The sequence below is a fragment of the Heptranchias perlo genome, chromosome 31, assembly GCF_035084215.1.
Source record: "Heptranchias perlo isolate sHepPer1 chromosome 31, sHepPer1.hap1, whole genome shotgun sequence".
NCBI classification, from domain to species: Eukaryota; Metazoa; Chordata; class Chondrichthyes; order Hexanchiformes; family Hexanchidae; genus Heptranchias; species Heptranchias perlo.
Genome location: NC_090355.1, coordinates 35816131 through 35836363, shown reverse-complemented (window position 1 = coordinate 35836363; position 20233 = coordinate 35816131).

The following is a 20233-nucleotide window of genomic DNA, read 5'->3' as shown; positions in this document are numbered from 1 at the left end:
GTGGGGTAGAAATTGGTCTTGGACAATAGTATAAAACAGGCGATGGCGAATCAGAGATACGATTTTGATTTTTGACTTTAATGGAAAAGAAAATCGGGCGGAGTGTATAATCGGGCGGAGTGTATAATCGGGCGGAGTGTATAATCGGGCGGAGTGTATAATCGGGCGGAGTGTAAAATCGGGCGGAGTGTAAAATCGGGCGGAGTGTAAAATCGGGCGGAGTGTATAATCGGGCGGAGTGTAAAATCGCCCGTTTTACGCCACAGCCTGAGGCAGATTTCTTCCCTGTTATTTGCACAAATGTTGTCCATAAGTGAAGGAAGCTCTTAAAGGTGGGGTCAGTTTACGTAGGTTAGACTATCTTGCATTTTTCCATGGTGTTTAATCTTTAAACTGGCAATAGGAAAGTCTGTGTAATAGCTCTTCTTTTTATAAAGTCTGTCGCCTGAAACTGAACACAGGGAATCATGCAGTCCGTAATTTTTTAAAAATTAATTCGCAGGATGTGGGCGTCAATGGCAAGGCCGGCATTAATTGGCGACCTTAGTGGCCCTGAGAAAGTGGTGTTGGGCTTTCTTCTTGAACCTCCGCAGTGTAGCGGGTTTGATACAACTGAGGGGTTTGCTGGCCACTTCAGAGGGCAATTAAGAGTCAGCCACATTGGTGTGGGGGCTGGAGTCACATATAGGCCCAGACTGGGTAAGGACGGCAGGTTGCCTCCCCTAAAGGACATTAGTGAACCAGTTGGGTGACATAATAACAGTTTCAGGCAGGAGAAGACCTTTGGCCCATCTAGCCCACCTATCCACAGTATTCCCTTGGTGCATTTCCAATAACCCTGAATCCCATTTGTTGGTATGAACCTGTCTAGTTCCTCTTGAAACTCATTCCGTTTTCTTGTTCAATCACCAGTGCTTTTAAAATCGTCCAGATGTTGGATACAGGTGTCTGCCATGGCTCAGCAGTAGAACATTATCTAGTAATCCAGGCTGACACTCCAGTGCAGTACAGAGGGGGTGCTGCACTGTCGGAGGTGCCGTCTTTCAGATGAGACGTTAAACCAAGGCCCCGTCTGCCCTCTTGGGTGGATGTAAAAGATCCCATGGCCAATATTTCAAACAAGAGCAGGGCATTTCTCCCAGTCTCCCAACATTTATCCCTCAACCAACATCACTAAAACAGATTACCTGGTCATTTGCTCATTGCTGTTTGTGGGATCTTGCTGTGCGCAAATTGGCTGCCGTCATTTGGGACGTCATGAGTTCCTGAAAGGCGCCATAGAAATACAAACTCTTTCCTTTGGATACCACTGAGAAATTGGAGGGCATAAGTTAAAATTGAATTGTGCTACTGGGTATCTCCTTAACCGATCAGAGTGAAGGGTTGAGAAATAAACAGAAGGAGGACTGAGAAGGAAGTGTAAATTAGAGTGGGTGGATTTAATGTTAAATCAGGTTCAGAAAGACAAATAAAGAGACAGACAGAACGATTGGATTAAGAGAGAGAGAAAAAAGAGACAGAAAGGAAAAGTTTTTAAAAATTTTAATTTTAAATTTAAAATGTTTTAAATCTCCACCAACAATTAAAACATGAAGGAATGAGATGCCACACTTGTAATAGTTAATTTTCAGTGCCAGAGAGGTTGATTGGCAGTAATTAACAATTATCACATTGTTAAACGGGTACTCAGACTTGAAATAACTTCACTTAACTTTCTGTTGCGCGTTTAGTTCGTATTTACCGCACAAATACAGCAACTTCACGCCATTCGATGCATTTCAAAGGTGAGGCAGACACCGCGATGCCGTTTTCGCGAAGCTAACGGACGAGCAGCGCATCTCGGACAGCAACTTCTGGATTTCCGCGTTTAACCGCGCATTTGCCCCTCGCCCGAAGTTGCTGTACCATTTACGCAGAAATAACGGTGAGCTCCATCAGCCTCGCCATTATTTTGACAGCAAATTCTGGCCCGTTACATCCCAAGTTAATTCCTGTGCCATTAATGTGCAGCCTTTCTGTTCATTAAACTGTTATTTAGACCCACTTCTGCCTCGGTAGTCAGTGAATATTGAACTGCGTTCACATTCTCCACGTTTGTTTTTGTGCTCCCATTAATTATCAATTCATACTATTCTTATTTTATTTTGTCATAATATATAAATGGCACGAGTCACACATCTGGGGTTACCAACTCTGGCTGGACATATTCCTGGAGGTTTCATCACATGACCTCCTGCCTCCAAATACCCCGCCCGGTCAAACAGCCTTTTTTCCCCCATCTCCAATATTTTTATAACTAATAAACAAAAGTGTTCAAAGAAAATGGATTAGAAACACATCTTTTATTAATATCCCTATGATTTATTTCCTGGGTTGTTCACAACAGTGTCCAGGAGATTAATTTTTAATTCCTGGAGACTGCAGGACAATTCTGGAGAGTTGGAAACACTAAACACAACTCTGCCTCTGAATACATGGTTGGGTGAGGATGTCAGTCTCGACTTGTTCCCCAACTCTCAATTCTTCACCCCCCCCACCAACCCAACCCCTTCCCCCCGGTATTTTTTTGTACCAATTCACAACCTTTTTGTTTAGTCACACTTTGGAGTGTTCCTTGCTGTGACCGGGGATTTTGAAAGAGCCACTGGTTCTTTGGTGACTGAATCGGCCAAATTCAGCTTTTACTGACCTGGGATTTGGCGATTTACTTACTGGAACTTTGGGGATCACGTGATAGAATTCCATCCAGTGTAACTTTCAAAAGGGAATTGGATAAATACTTGAAAAGGAAACATTTGCAGGGCTATGGGGAAAGAGCAAGGGGAGTGGGAATAATTGGAGAGTTCTTTCAAAGAGCCAGCACAGGCAGGATGGGCTGAATGGCCTCCTGTGCTGTTTGATTCTATGAGTTCTCACAGAGTCATCACCCTGTGGAACAAACGTACGCAACATGTGCGGAGTGTGGGGTGACTACAGTCCTTTAAAGGGGAACTTGACAAGTTCCTGAGAGGACATTGCCAGTTACAGGGAGTTGGTGGTTAGTTTAGATTGTGATGTGTCTCCTGGAGCCTCAGGGAGCGGGAGAGCAATTGCCCAGAGGTTTTTCCTGAACTGGCCACCTTTCTTTGTCTGTTCCATGAGACAGTGTTACTAAGAGGTGGGACAGCAGCGTGTGAGGTTATAATGTCCACTGGATGGGCCTGTTAGCCTTTACTTGCCCCTTTTGTAGGTTTGTTTGTGCAGACTGGGGATTGTCTCTGGGCCCTTCCTGGTGTGTGGCTCAGAGAGTTCACCCAGTCAGTAGCTGAGCCCAGGGACAATCCCCAGTCTGCAATTCCCCATCGGAGAACTCATCTCTCCCCCTTTCTGTTCCTTGCTATGACCCGTGCACAAATCACAAAACACACAGTATGTTGGTTAATTTTCCTTCCATGTTTATTTCCAGATGTTAAACTTCTCACATTTATGTTGTTGAAATATGTTGCTCTTAAAAAAAGAGACAAAAAATGACAGGCAGGAAAAGACCCACTGGTCCATCCAGCCTGTGCATCACAAGATATCCACTCCCCACCCCACCCCAGAGCATGTGATCTCTGGGAGAGGCGAGAAACCAGATTAAAAACCCAGACCAATTTAGGAAAAGATAAATCTGGGAAATTCCTCTCCGACCCCCTGCTTCGGTAATGGAAACTAGTCCAGGGGATCACTCCGACCCTGATAAGGACGTGCATTACAAGGCCATTGATTTTGCACTTCCACTCTGCAGACACCATCTGAACAGCTGCCTCGGAGCCCGGTCTCCAATGATCTCCAGTCCAGCTCTGTCCCAGCAGCCACTCCCCGAACATTCAACGATGACTTGAAACCGGTCGGAGGCTTGTCCAGAATTTCCACTTCTGTCTCATTACAGCTTGAACAAAAACTGTCCCAGTCTTTTTTTTAAGTGCCAACTGTAACATCCTTTAATTCACCGGGATCTGATCCCATTCCTTTAATTCACCGGGATCTGATCCCATTCCTTTAATTCACTGGGATCTGATCCCATTCCTTTCGGCTGTGCTGTGCTCAGTGGTTTAGAATTTAGTTACTGAGCCAGCAGTGATTGGATGAAACATCAGCCCCTGACCATTGATGGGCCGAATGGGGGGAATGGGGACCTAATTATCGGGAAGCATCGGCATAATTTCCTGGGGAACAATCTCTTCAGGCATGACCTCCATTTTAAGACATTTTTAGATGTCCTAACTTTGAAGAACATTCCCACATGTTTCCCCTCCCTCCCCGGCTCCAGTGCAGTGTTCACTTTTAGCACACTCCAGAACTCAGTTTGTTGACACCCAAAGGCAACCCAGAACGAGGAAAAGACACAAACCAAACACTCCCCACAAGACCCAAGAGACAACCAGGTGGGTGGAAAACGCCGAGTTACTTGGAGAATGAAGAGGACCTTACAAGGGAGCAGCTTACAAAGGGTCAGCTTACAAGAGAGCTGGTGGTCATTCAGGCATTCTTCACACACTGCTGGGGACTAACCAAGTAGCACTGAGGACAAGGAGGATGGAGGTACTTGTAGGGGAACGGAGACTTAAGTGACCAGGACAGACATGATAAAGTGAGTATTACCCATGAATGGCACGTTGCTGGTGTACCCTAATCTGATAGGCATTCCATCTCAACAGCCAGGCCATCAATTAGCACCATGAATCACACTCACTTTGACCTATTTGTCCTGGGAGCCGGATTCTGTTCCCTTGCAGGGTCCACCCTTCTCACCCTGAGTACCAGTTGGACAGTGTCCAGCAGTGTGTGGAGGATGTCAGAAAGCAGCATAAAGATTCCCTAAAAAAGTAGGGACGTCTTTAATCTTCAAATGACTTGGCGTTCTCCCGTGGGCTCCTGAAGTCAGACTGGCAGCATTCAACACAGGGGTTCTGAGAAGCACGGTTTGTGAGGTCAGTAAAGGGTTAACCAGAACCACCATCTGCTGCAATTTTCTCGAGCATCCTGGAGATCAGGCAACCCTGAGCAACAGAATCCAGAAACAAAAGAACAAAAGACTGTCCCAGCCTCCACCTTGACTGTCTGAGGTCCTCGAGCAGATTGGTGATTGTCCGGTGATACGAGCAAGTCGATCGATCTGGTCACCCCCCAAGTCCTGAAGATATTCTGGACTACCTCAGTGTGGATCATCCACTCGTCAGGGTGGACTACAGAGCAGCTGAGTGTGCCGACTGTAGTGTTGTCCACGCCGGCCAAATGTGGCACCAAGAGTGTCACCCCGTCGTTCAAGCACCAATGGGAAGCAACGTGTCATCTTGACAGAAGGACCCAGGAGGGAGTCCCACCCTGTTTGTAGACAAACCGGACGAATGTCATATTGTCTGTCTGGAGACACACTGACTTACCCCGCACCGAGTCTGAAAGTGGATAATGTCCTATTGTACCGTTCACGCCTCGAGCCTGTTGAAATGCCAAGTGAACCCATCCATGTCCACTGGCCTAGAAAAGCCCATTCTCCCTGAATGTGACCCCCACCCGTATGTCAGAGCATTAGCTGAAGAGCCTGATGGCTGTAGCACCAACCCCTGGAGAACACTGTGCTCCCAGGACCACCAGCTCTAGTTCAGATGCTGTGACAAAGGAGACCTGTGGAAACATTACTGACGGAGCAAGACTCAACTGGAGAAATATCCCCAACAGTTGAGCCTTCTGGATGACGATCACTCACTCACTCTCAGTGTGGATGGTAGAAGACCATGATGTCACCTGCCAGTATGCCCACTGGTAGATGGTTCCTCTGATGGTCAAACCAAACCATGTTGTGAAAAACATGGAGGCTCAAGCTGCTAACGCCGAGGATACTCACTACTCCTGGTCTCCTGCACCCATGCGTCCAGAGTAATCCACTTCCACAGGGAAGGACTGGAAATGGCCCACCCATCCAGACCTGTGGTGGGCTATCAAGTCAGAATTACTGCTTGGGGAGGTGAAGCTGGACAGGGTCTCGAAGGTTACTTGTTGCGAGCTCCCTCAATTCTAGGTCCTAATCTGGAATGACGGGCTGGCCTGGTACAAAGGACATTGCGGTCCGGATAAAGCCTCGAAAAGGCTGCTGTCCCTGAAGATGGGGTGTGGGCTAAGCTACAAAATAAGACAATGTTACCCCCCTCACCCCGAGTGCCAATGCGGGAATGCCTGAAGGTTCTGCTGGAGATGCTTGTAGCCCTGCAGCAGCTCCTCCACTTGCTCGCCACAGAAGCCCTCAGCATCAAACGGCAGCTGCAGTCGTTGCTGCTGCAGTTCCTGAAGGAACCCCAAGGTTTGCTAACAAGCTAATTGGCGATACAAGATCCACTGGGCGATGGACGCTGCTCCTACATTGAGGGCACCCACACGGCCTGCTGCTGCAGTGATGCTCTCTGAAGGTGGTCCTCACTCTGTGGCAGGGATTGCTCCCTCAACTCACCCGCAAAACATTTGCCTGCCGGTAAGTAAAGCCGGCCCCAGTGGATTTGGTGGCAGGGAATGTGGGATATGTGCCAAACCCTGCAGGAAGAACAGGACGAGTTTGCTGGGCGGTGACCTTCCTTCTGGTGCTTTCACGATTGCAGTTCGCCAGCTGGATCAGTGAACTGCAAGGTGTGAAGCAGGGTGGCGGAGGCACTATGGACACTGACTACCTTGGCCATAACCAACGGAAGGGCAGGGACTTCCGGAACCGACAGTTTCAGACTCTGGGTCACCCTTGTGTTGAATACATGAAAAAGCCTCAGCGACTGGAGGTCGTGGTCCGACTCAGGCTCCCAACTGGGCTTCCGAAGGCGGGAAGCCTCCGGGCAGCTTCCTCGGGCTGAACCGACAGGGAAGGTTGATAGTTAGCCCCTGGGAACAGGGATGAGGGCGGCTGTACCAGCAACGGGCCCATGAACACAAGGGCCGATCGAGTTAAACCCTCGAGACATGAGCCCCTGCCACTCGGGGGAGGTGCCACTGAGGCACACGTAACCTCCCTGGGAGTGAGAGCCCTTGGAACCTGGATGCCCCTCAGGAATTGTAGGGAGCGGCTGACGGTGGCTCCACAGTGGTGGGGGGGGCGGGGGGGGAGACACAGATCTATGAAAAGTGAACGGAGACCTGTGACTGCCCTCACCAAAGTGGAACTCACCCGCAGCATAGGTGACCCCGAGCGGGGTCGAGTCCTCAGAGGGTGGTGCCCCCAAATGAGCTGGCGCCAACTGGAGACCAATGTCCCGGGGCTGGGTTGGTGTCACCAGAGGGCATGACGGATGCCTCTGGTGAAGGACTCACCAACAGTAGCTGGCGGCGCTTGGGGGAACCAGCCTGATTCTGGCACCAGTCGGCACGGACACCTCAGAGTCAGCTGGTGCCAGAGGAGGACTCTTCCTCTTTATCCCGGGAGGCCTCGGTACAAGTTGGTACCGGGGCTTCACCCGATGGTGTGGACTGGGATGGCAGGGACTGGTTGGCGAGTGGCCTTAACCAGCCCGTCCCACTCTACACCATTGAGACAACAACCGGAGCGTCCTCCTCGAGACTTTCCTGTTCAGTCCCGAGGTGGAGCTCCAGCCGACACCGGTCGGAGATGACTGTATGGACTGGGCCCTCTCCAGTGCCAGTGCAGTTAACCCCGAGCAGTGCCGAACTGAGCCTGGAGTTGGAGCAGGGTTGGTGCTTGATGCCGATGCTGGGACAAGACGGCTGGACGTGGAGGTCCAGCCCAGGGGACTGCGGAGGAGGAGAGCAAATTAACAATGCAAATCGATGTCAGAATAAGTCAAGGCGGAGGAGGTAGGGATAACAGGTTCCTAACCCTAACCCTCAGATTTTGCTAAAGCTGGGAATCTGGGATGGGAAAGAAATGGGACAGAAGGGAGAGAGTGGGTTTAACACCAGCTCCAGTCATTGGATGCATGTTTAGATCGGTCTTTGGGGGGTTGGTAGGTGGCCTTCAATTAAAAAACAAATTAAAAGATGCAGAGTTGGCACCGAGAAATGGATGAGACGCAGAGGGATGGGGTGAGGAGATTTCCAGTTGCACTGCTCCCTCCTTTGTGGGATCTCTGCTGACATTGATTCGATTCCGGTGGCGATGTGCTCTCTCTCCCTCGTATTAGATCCACTTGTCTTTGTCCTTTTCTTACTCACAACTTTAGTCTGTGGGTGGTTTGATCAAAACGCCCATTTCCTCTCTCCCATCCTCGTACCAACCGTGTACCTGTGGCAGAAAAAAAATTACTCACAAAAATCACAGGATTGCAACAAGGACAACTACAGGCATTTTATGGCTCCACACGTATCGTAAACCATTTAACCTGGAAATGCTTAATGCAGATGCTGGGGGCAAAACTTATCGACTTGTTTCTTTTCTTGTGACGTTACTGGCCACAGATTCTGATGCCACCTGAGTATTAAAGGCAGAAGATTCCACCAGTTCTGGAGTTGGACAATTGACACCTTCTTCAGAATCAGAGAGAAGATCCAGAATGGCTGCCACGCCTTCAGGTGAACCAGGATCACTGGCACAAGAGGAGCTTGTCTGACACTCTCAGAGTGCTTTAGATGGCAGTACCTGAACCAGCTGACCCAGGAGGTCCTTGGCAAGGACCCAGGGATTGACCAGTCCAGACGACACCAGTAACCCCTCGGTCAAGAGTTTCTCCCCGACTCCTTCAGTCTCATTGTTTGAGGCTAAGCCCAAGCTCCAGATGATCAGGATTTGAGCCTTTCTGTCTGCACGGTCACTACAGTAGATTTTACTGGTGCTCACCCTGACGGTCACTGGAACTACAGGTCGAAACAAACCTTCTGCAGCAACAACTGTCAGCGGGCGAGCGATACTTCCAATGACCGATTCACAAACCTGTTCAGATCTTCGACCCGACCGTATTCACTCCGAGATAGATCAGCCAGTTAGTCCCAGTCAGTGCAGCTCCCTTTCCTTCACTGAAACTGGTTGTCCAGCCTCCTGCCTCAAACTGACCCAGTTTACAAACCTATTGTGATGTCTGATCTCACTGTGATGCGCAGTGTGAGGGTGAGGCTTGCTCTGTGACCTCACGGAGTGACCCGTCCAGTTAAAGGGGCCTCACCCTGCGATCTCACAGTGTGACCCGTCCAGTTAAAGGGGCCTCACCCTGCGATCTCACAGTGTGACCCGTCCAGTTAAAGGGGCCTCACCCTGCGATCTCACAGTGTGACCTGTCCAGTTAAAGGGGCCTCACCCTGCGATCTCACGGTGTGACCTGTCCAGTTGATGAAACAGAGTTTGGCAAAAACTCTTGGGCTTGATTTAGATTACAATGATTTGATTTGCTAGAATGCGATAACAGGTTTCCATGTGGTTACGACCCAGAGAACAGGGTGCGCGGGCGATGGGCAGCGATGGGATTGTTAGCCCCTTGAGCCTGCTCCACCATTTAATAAGATTATGGCTGATCTGTATCTTAACTCCATTTACCCGCCTTGGTTCCATATCCCTTAATACCCTCAATTGAAAATTGACCCCCAGCCTCAGCAGCTTTTCGGGGAAGAGAGTTTCAGATTCCCACTCCCCTTTGTGTGATGAAGTGCTTCCTGACATCACCCCTGAACGGCCTGGCTCTAATTTTAAGGTTCTGCCCCCTTGTTCTGGACTCTCCCCACCAGAGGAAATAGTTTCTCTCTATCGACCCTATCAAATCCTTTAATCATCTTAAACACCTCGATTAGATCACCCCTTAATCTTCGACACTCGAGGGAATACAAGCCCAGTCTGTGCAACCTGTCCTCATAATTTAACCCTTTTAGCCCCGGTATCATTCTGGTGAATCTGCGCTGCCCCCCCTCCAAGGCCAATATATCCTTCCAGAACTGAACGTAGTCTCCAGATGGGGTCTGACCAGAGCTTTATATAAACTGGAACATCACTTCCACCCCTTTGTATTCCAGCCCCCTTGGGATAAAGGTTAACATTCCATTCGCTGTTTTAATTATTTTTTGTACTTGTTCACTAGTTTTTAGTGATTTCTGTACATGGATCCCTAAATCTCTCGGCTCCTCCACAGTTCCGAGCTGCTCACCATTTAGAAAATACCCTGATTTGTCTTTCTTAGGCCCAGAGTGGGTGACCTCACACTTCCCCACATTGATCTCCATTTGCCCCAGTTTTGCCCCCTCACTGAATCCATCAATGTCCCTTTGCAACTTTCTGCTCCCATCGACACTATTTACTGGGTCACCTCACTCAGTGTCGTCAGCAAACTTGGACATTCGGCTCTCTATTCCATCATCCAAGTCATTTATAAATACAGTGAGAAGCTGTGGCCCCAGTACAGATCCCCGGGGGACATCACTGGTCACATCCTGCCAATTTGAGAACATTCCCTTTATCCCTATTCTCTGTGTCTCCTCTCTCACAACCAGTTACCAATCCATGTCACAAGGTTATCTCCAATTCCATGAACATTCATTGTCACCAATAATCTCCTGTGCGGAACCTTATCAAATTCCTCGAAGTCCAAATAAACATCCACAGACACTCCCTGTCCACCATGTTAATGGTCCCCTCAAAAAAAATGATTAGATTCGTCAGACATGACGTACCCTTCATAAATCCACACTGAGTCTTTGACTACCTATGAGCAATGCCATGGGAGATCCACCATAGACGTTAAGATGTCGTCTACATTTACAGAACAGGGAGTGAGCAGCAAACTCAAGGACAGGGGGCACCTGGTCAGTGAGGGACAACAGGGAGGGACCTGAGTGTGGGGCTCAGTATCGAGCAGTAATCAGGCTCCAGACCCCAGACTACCTACGAGCAACGCCATGGAAGTTCTTCTAGTGACAACAAATTCAACTATTCCACCCGACTGTGCATCAATATTACTGGGTCTGTTAAACTGTCCATATTGCTCGTTGTGACTTTCACAAATGAGACAAGATAAACTCGTTAAGACAAACCTTTCAATGTCCACAACCTTCTGTCCAATCTGCTGGTTGATGAGGTTTTCATTGATTGCGTTCTCTTCACAAAGTAAAGCTGTTCAGATCTTCTACCCGACCACATTCACTCCGAGATAGATCAGCCAGTTAGTCCCAGTCAGTGCAGCTCCCTTTCCTTCACTCAAACTCGTTGTCCAACCTCCTGCCTCAAATTGACCCAGTTTACAAACCTCGTGATGTCTGATCTCACCGTGATGCGGAGTGAGGGTGAGGCTTGCTCTGTGACCTCACGGAGTGACCTGTCCAGTTAAAGGGGCCTCAGCCTGTGATCTCATGGTGTGACCCATCCAGTTAAAGGGGCCTCTCCTTTGATGAAAGAGTTTGGCAAAAACCCGTGGGCTTCATGTTGATTACAATGACTTGATTCGCTAGAATGCGATAACAGGTTTCCATGTGGTTATGACCCAGGGAACAGGGTGCGCAGGCGATGAGCAGCAATGGGATTGTTTCTCCTACCAATGATGTTAAGTAGATGCATTCATTTACAGCAACAGGAGGAGGCCATTCAGTCCCTTGAGCCCATTCCACCATTCAATTAGATGACCTCACACTTCCCCACACTGAACTCTATCTGCCACAGTTTTGCCCACTCACTCAATCTATCAATAGCCCCTTGCAACTTTCTGCTCCCATCTACACTATTTACTCTGCCACCTAACTCAGTGTCGTCAGTAAACTTGGATATATGGCTCTCGATTCCTTCATCCAAGTCATTGATAAATACAGTGAGAAGCTGTGGCCCCAGTACAGATCCCCGGGGGACCATACTGGAGTCCATACCCATTATCCCCACTCTCCGTCTCCGACCTCCTGACCAATTAGATGTCAGAATATAATGAGGCTGTATTTAACAAATCCACAGCATTGACTATTTGACATGATTGGAGCTGCAAGTTTGGTTTGGTGAGGGCGCATTTCATTGGAGGAGAGCGTGACCGTTCCCCTCTTCTGGGCCACGATCTCCCCCTGGTATCCCCCCAATCACATTCTCTCCCTCCATTCCCCTCTCTCTCCCTCACTCTCTCCCTCCATTCCCCTCTCTCTCCCTCACTCTCTCCCTCCATTCCCCTCTCTCTCCCTCACTCACTCCCTCCATTCCCCCTCTCTCTGTCCATTCCCTCCTCCATTCCCCTCTCTCCCCCCTCCATTCCCCTCTCTCCCCCCTCATTCCCTCCTCCATTCCCCCTCTCTCCCTCCATTCCCCCCTCATTCCCTCCTCATTCCTCTCTCTCCCTCCATCGGCCTCCGTTCCCGCGCTTTCAGTAAACAGCAGCGAGGGCAGATGGTGACCTGCAACGCGCATGCGCGTCACCTAAACAGGAAGTGCTCCTCCCCTGGTTTGGCCAGGCGGAAGTGTGGGCCCGGGCGGGGTTTCCATAGTAACGGAGCTCCGCAGGCGCTGCGGCCTAGCTGCGAGCGATGAGCCTCGGCCCCGCGTTTGGCCGCCGCCCCCCAGGCTGTTGGGAGTGGTCTCGGGCCAAAAGAGCTCATGCTCCAATCCTACAACAAAAGGCTGAAAGACGACATCAAATCTATTCTGGATAACTTCACAGAAATCATCAAAAGTGCCCGGGTATGTGGCGACCAAACGAGACCGAGTGTCAGCTCAGCCTGTCCGAGACAGAGTCCGCTCAGTATTCTCATTTTTATCTTCACGTTTATCATGTGAGAAAATAATTTTTCAATGGCACGTTAAATCTCATCTCACGAGCAGCTGTAAATCATACACCGAGTGTTTGTAGTTCAGTGGCATCCAGCACAGAATCAGGCCATTCAGCCCATTAAGTTTGTGCTAGTATTACCCACCACCTGAATCACCCAGTCTAATCCCACTCTCCTGCTCACTCCCCTCATCCTTTAATTTTCCTCTTTCTCAGCAACTCTCTAATTTCCTTTTAAAATAATTTCTGGACTTTGTTTCACCATCAGTTTGTGAGAGAGAATTCCACATTCGAACCATCCTCTGTATAAAGAATGTTTCTAACCTCCCCTTTAATTCTTTTTACGATCATCTTAAACTTGTGTTTATCGTTACTCTCTCGCTGACCAATGGAAACAATCTCTCACTATTTTTACCCCCTCATAACACATTATAATTTTGAAGTCCCCCATCGGGTCGCCCCTTAACCTTGTCCGCCAATGGAAAAAGCCCTAATTTCTCAAATCTCCCTTTATAACCATGCCCCCCGCCCGCCAATTGCTGGTAAGATTGAATATTTCAACCTGTGCCTCCCATCCATCCCCAAAGAATCACGCTGAATGGTTAAATATTGCGACGGGAATAGAACAAATGCTTTAACTACTGCGCATCTGACCCTTCAGCCCTTGAGTTATTGGACACGAACCACAGCAACAAAATCAGTCGGCATTTTTATTATTTTCATTGGTCGAGTAATTCCCATTACGGCCTGTAGCTAGCAGGACAGTGGTTGGTGATTGGGAGCAGGAGCCCTGACATAGAAACATAGAAAATAGGAGCAGGAGTGGGCCATTCAGCCCTTCAAGCCTGCTCTGCCATTCAGTATGATCATGGCTGATCCTCTATCTCAATACCATATTCCCGCTCTCTCCCCATACCTCTTGATGCCTTTTGTGTCTAGAAATCTATCTAGCTCCATCTTAAATATACTCAGTGACTTGGCCTTCACAGCCTTCTGTGGTAGAGAATTCCACAGGTTCACCACCCTCTGAGTGAAGAAACTTCTCCTCATCTCAGTCTGAAATGTCCTACCCTGTATCCTGAAACTGTGACCCCTCGTTCTGGACCCCCCAGCCAGGGGGAACATCCTCCCTGCATCCAGTCTGTCTAGCCCTGTCAGAATTTTATATGTTTCAATGAGATCCCCTTTCATTCTTCTAAACTCGAATGAATACAGGCCTAGTCGACCCAATCTCTCCTCATACGACTGTCCTGCCATCCCAGGAATCAGTCTGGTGAACCTTCGCTGCACTCCCTCTATGGCAAGTATATCCTTTCTTAGGTAAGGAGACCAAAACTGCACGCAATACTCCAGGTGTGGTCTCACCAAGGCCCTGTATAAATGCAGTAAGACATCCTTGCTCCTATACTCAAATCCTCTTGCAATGAAGGCAAACATACCATTTGCCTTCCTAACTGCTTGCTGCACCTGCATATTTGCTTTCAGTGACTGGTGTACAAGGACACCCAGGTCCCTTTGTACATCGATGTGGAGATGCCGGTGATGGACTGGGGTTGACAATTGTAAACAATTTTACAACACCAAGTTATAGTCCAACAATTTTATTTGAAAATCACAAGCTTTCGGAGGCTGCTCCTTCCTCAGGTGAATGTCAAGAAATCCTCGAACATTTCGCATTTATAAATCACAGAACAATACCTGGTGATTACAGATAGTCTTTCCAACTGCCCGTTGCCAAGGCAATCAAAGTGTTCAGACAGAGAGGTGTTACCTACAGGGCCACCGAATATACAAACAACCAAAAAAAGAGAGAGAGAGAGAGAGAGGCAGAAACATAGAAACATCCGGAAGGAAGAGAAAGACAGCAAATGACCCGTTATATTAAAAACAGATAACTTTTGTTCGCTGGTGGGGTTACGTGTAGCGTGACATGAACCCAAGATCCCGGTTGAGGCTGTCCTCATGGGTGCGGAACTTAGCTATCAATTTCTGCGATTTTGCGTTGTCGTGTGTCTCGAAGGCCGCCTTGGAGTACGCTTACCCGAAGGTCGGTGGATGAATGTCCTTGACTGCTGAAGTGTTCCCCGACTGGGAGAGAACCCTCCTGTCTGGCGATTGTTGCGCGGTGTCCGTTCATCCGTTGTCGCAGCGTCTGCATGGTCTCGCCAATGTACCATGCTCTGGGGCATCCTTTCCTGCAACGTATGAGGTAGACAACGTTGGCCGAGTCACAGGAGTATGAACCATGCACCTGGTGGGTGGTGTCCTCTCGTGTGATGGTGGTATCTGTGTCGATGATCTGGCATGTCTTGCAGAGGTTACCGTGCCAGGGTTGTGTGGTGTCGTGGACGCTGTTCTCCTGAAAGCTGGGTAATTTGCTGCGAACGATGGTCTGTTTGAGGTTGGGTGGCTGTTTAAAGGCGAGTAGTAGAGGTGTGGGGATGGTTTGTACATCAACATTCCCCAATCTATCACCATTTAAATAATACTCTGCCTTTCTGTTTTTCTTACCGAAATGGATAACTTCATATTTATCCACATTATATTGCATCTGCCATGTATTTGCCCACTCACTCAACTTGTCTAAATCGCCTTGAAGCCTCTTTGCATCCTCCTCACAACTCATGATCCCACCTAGTTTTGTATCGTCAGCAAACTTGGAAATATTACATTTGGTTCCCTCATCCAAATCATTGATATATATTGTGAATAGCTGGGGCCCAAGCACTGATCCCTGCGATACCCCACTAGCCACCGCCTGCCACCCCAAAAAAGACCCATTTATTCCTACCCTCTGTTTCCTGCCTGTTAACCAATTTTCAATCCATGCTCAGTATATTACCGTCAATCCTATGTGTTTTAATTTTGCACACTAACCTCGTATGTGGGACTTTATCAAAGGCCTTCTGAAAATCCAAATAAACCACATCCACTGGTTCTCCCTTATCTATTCTACCAGTTACATCCTCAAAAAACTCCAGTAGGTTTGTCAAACATGATTTGCCTTTCATAAATCTATTTTGACTTTGTCTAATCCCGTTGATATTTTCTAAATGTCCTGTTATCACATCCTTTATAATAGACTCCAGCATTTTCCCTACTACTGATGTTAGGCTAACCGGTCTGTGGTTCCCTGTTTTCTCTCTCCCTCCTTTTTTAAATAGTGGGGTTACATTTGCCACCCTCCAATCTGCAGGAACTGTTCCATAATCTATAGAATTTTGGAAGATGACAACTAATGCATCCACTATTTCCATGGCTACCTCTTTTAGTACTCTGGGATGCAGATTATCAGGCCCTGGGGATTTATCGGCTTTCAGTCCCATTAATTTCTCCAGCACTATTTTTTTACTAATACTAATTTCCTTTAATTCCTCCTTCTCACTAGTCCCTTGGTTCCCTAGCATTTCTGGTAAGTTGTTTGTGTCCTCTTCCATGAAGACAGAACCAAAGTATTTGTTTAATTGCTCTGCCATTTCCCTGTTCCCCATTATTAATTCTCCCGTTTCTGACTGTAAGGGACCTACATTTGTCTTCACTAATCTTCTTTTTACATACTTGTAGAAGCTTTTACAGTCCACTTTTATGTTCCTTGCAAGTTTACTCTCATACTCTATTTTTCCCCTCTTAATCAATCTCTTGGTCCTTTTTTGCTGAATTCTAAACTGCTCGCAATCCTCAGGCTTGCTACTTTTTCTGGCAACTTTATATGACCCCTCTTGACATGTTTACCACCCCCCTCCGTCCCTAACTCAGGGAGCTGAGCCAAATTATCATTCCCCTTCCACTGCCCCCTCACCACACACCAGGCATCGAGCTTCAGACCCCATGGTCATTATGGTTCTGTTGCTGACTGGCCCATTTTCCCTTCCATGAATTCAGCATGTAATCCTCCCTCCTCCATCTTCCTCTCCACCCAAGTGATGCCAAAAACCAGCGGTACTCCATGTACCTGCCTTTGGCCCATATCCCTTAATACCTTTGGTTGCCAAAAAGCTATCTATCTCAGATTTAAATTTAGCAATTGAGCTAGTATCAATTGTCATTTGCGGAAGAGAGTTCCAAACTTCTACCACCCTTTGTGTGTAGAAATGTTTTCTAATCTCACTCCTGAAAGGTCTGGCTCTAATTTTTAGACTGTGCCCCCTACTCCTAGAATCCCCAACCAGGGAAATAGTTTCTCTCTATCCACCCTGTCTGTTCCCCTTAATATCTTACAAACTTCGATCAGATCACCCCTTAACCTTCGAAACTCGAGAGAATACAACCCCAATTTGTGTAATCTCTCCTCGTAACTTAACCCTTGAAGTCCGGGTATCATTCTAGTAAACCTACGCTGCACTCCCTCCAAGGCCAATATGTCCTTCCGAAGGTGCGGTGCCCAGAACTGCTCACAGTACTCCAGGTGCGGTCTAACCAGGGTTTTGTATAGCTGCAGCATAACTTCTGCCCCCTTGTACTCCAGTCCTCTAGATATAAAGGCCAGCATTTCATTAGCCTTATTGATTATTTTCTGCACCTGTTCATGACACTTCAATGATCCATGTACCTGAACCCCTAAGTCCCTTTGGACGTCCACTGTTTTTAACTTTTTACCATTTAGAAAGTACCCTGTTCTATCCTATTTTGATCCAAAGTGGATGACCTCACATTTGCCTACATTGAATTTCATTTGCCACAATTTTGCCCATTCACCTAATCTATCAATATCGCTTTGTAATTTTATGTTTTCATCTCCACTGCTTACAATGCCACCAATCTTTGTGTCATCGGCAAACTTAGATATGAGACTTTCTATGCCTTCATCTCAGTCGTTAATAAATATTGTGAATAATTGAGGCCCCAAGACAGATCCCTGCGGGACTCCACTAGTCACATTCTGCCAATGTGAATACTTACCTATTATCCCTACTCTCTGTCGCCTTTCGCTCAGCCAACTTCCTAACCAAGTCCGTACTTTTCCCTCGATTCCATGGGCTTCTATCTTAGCTAACAGTCTCTTATGTGGGACTTTATCAAATGCCTTCTGGAAGTCCATATAAATAACATCCATTGACATTCCCCTGCCCAGTACTTTAGACACCTCTTCAAAAAATTCAATCAGGTTTGTCAGGCACAACCTACCTTTCAAAAATCCTTGCAGGCTCTCTCTGATTAACTGAAAATTCTCAAGGTGTTCAGTCACCCTATCCTTAATTATAGACTCCAGCATTTTCCCCACAACAGATGTTAGGCTAACTGGTCTATAATTGCCTGGTTTCCCTCTCTCTCCTTCCTTAAAAAGCGGAGTGACATGTGCAATTTTCCAATCGTGAGGGACGGTTCCTGAATCTAGAGAACTTTGAAAGATTATAGTTAGGGCATCTGCAATGTGCTCACCTACTTCCTTTAAAACCCTGGGATGGAAACCATCTGGTCCTGGGGATTTGTCACTCTTTAGTGCTATTATTTTCTTCATTACTGTTGCTTTACTTATGTTAATTTTATTGAGTCCCTGTCCCCGATTCAATATTGGTTTTCTTGGGATTTCCGGCATGCTATCCTCTTTTTCTACTGTAAATACTGACACAAAGTAACCGTTCAACATGTCTGCCATTTCCCCATCGTCAATGACAATATCCCCACTTTTAGTTTTTAAGGGGCCAACACTGCTCCTGACCACCCTCTTTTTCCTAACATAACTATAAAAGTTCTTCGTATTGGTTTTGATATCCCTTGCAAGTTTCTTTTCATACTCTCTTTTTGTAGCTCTTACTATCTGTTTTGTGACACTTTGTTGATCTTTGTATCTTTCCCATTCACCAGGATCTGTGCCATTTTTGCCTTTTTGTATGCCCTTTCCTTATGTCTTATACTGTCCCTTACCTCTTTAGTTGTCCATGGCTGTTTTTTTGGCAAGTAGAGTTCTTGCCCCTCAGGGGTATAAACCGGTTCTGTATCACGTTAAATGTTTCTTTAAACATTTCCCACTGATCATCAGTCGTTTTACCCATTAACAGATTTGCCCAGTTTACTGTGGACAGTCTCTGTCTCATCCCATTGAGGTCGGCCTTACCCAAGTCTAGAATCTTAGCAGCTGATTCACTTTTTTCCCTTTCAAACACTACATTGAACTCGATCGTGTTATGATCACTATTGGATAGATGTTCACGCACAGTTAAGCTGTTAACTAAGTCTGGTTCATTACTCATTACTAAATCTAGTATGGCTTGCCCCCTTGTTGCCTCTAGGACGCACTGCTGTAGAAAACTATCCCGGACACACTCAAGAAATTCACTACCTTTCTGACAGTTGCTAGTCTGCTTTCCCCAATCTATGTGAAGGTTAAAGTCCCCCATTAAGACCACTGTGCCTTTCTTACACGCTTGTCTAATCTCTGCATTTATACAATCTAGCACTTCAGAGCTGCAGCCAGGGCTCCCATACACAACTCCCACTATAGTCTTAGATCCTTTCCTATTTCTCAATTCAACCCATAAGGTCTCTGTTGGCTGCTTACCTCTCGTTATATCCTCCTATATCATTGAAGTGATTTCATCTCTCCCTATCAAATTGCCCAAGTTCTGATGAAAAGTCATCGACCTGAAACATTAACTCTGTTTCTCTCTCCACAGACGCTTCCAGCATTTTCTGTTTTAATTTCAGATTTCCAGCATCTGCAGTATTTTGCTTTTAGCATTTTAAACAACTTGGAAAACTGATGTCGGAATTACAGATGGAATTGTCAAAAGCCCAGAACCTCTGGGGATCCCTCGTTTGCTCCCCCTGCCCTGACGGAGGGTCAGTACTGAGGGAGCGCTGCACTGTCGGAGGGTCAGTACTGAGGGAGCGCCGCACTGTCGGAGGGTCAGTACTGAGGGAGCGCCGCACTGTCGGAGGGTCAGTACTGAGGGAGTGCTGCACTGTTGGAGGGTCAGTACTGAGGGAGCGCCACACTGTCGGAGGGTCAGTACTGAGGGAGCGCCGCACTGTCGGAGGGTCAGTACTGAGGGAGCACCGCACTGTCGGAGGGTCAGTACTGAGGGAGCGCTGCCCTGTGGGAGGGTCAGTACTGAGGGAGCGCCGCACTGTCGGAGGGTCAGTACTGAGGGAGCGCCGCACTGTCGGAGGGTCAGTACTCAGGGAGCGCCGCACTGTCGGAGGGGCAGTACTGAGGGAGCGCCGCACTGTCGGAGGGTCAGTACTGAGGGAGCGCCGCACTGTCGGAGGGTCAGTACTGAGGGAGCGTCGCACTGTCGGAGGGTCAGTACTGAGGGAGCTCTGCACTGTCGGAGGGTCAGTACCGAGGGAGTGCTGCACTGTCGGAGAGTCAGTACCGAGGGAGTGCTGCACTGTCGGAGGGTCAGCTGCACTGTCGGAGGGTCAGTACTGAGGGAGCGCTGCACTGTTGGAGGGTCAGTACTGAGGGAGCGCTGCACTGTCGGAGGGTCAGTACTGAGGGAGCGCCGCACTGTCGGAGTGTCAGTACTGAGGGAGTGCTGCACTGTCAGAGAGTCAGTACCGAGGGAATGCTGCACTGTCAGAGAGTCAGTACCGAGGGAGTGCTGCACTGTCGGAGGGTCAGTACT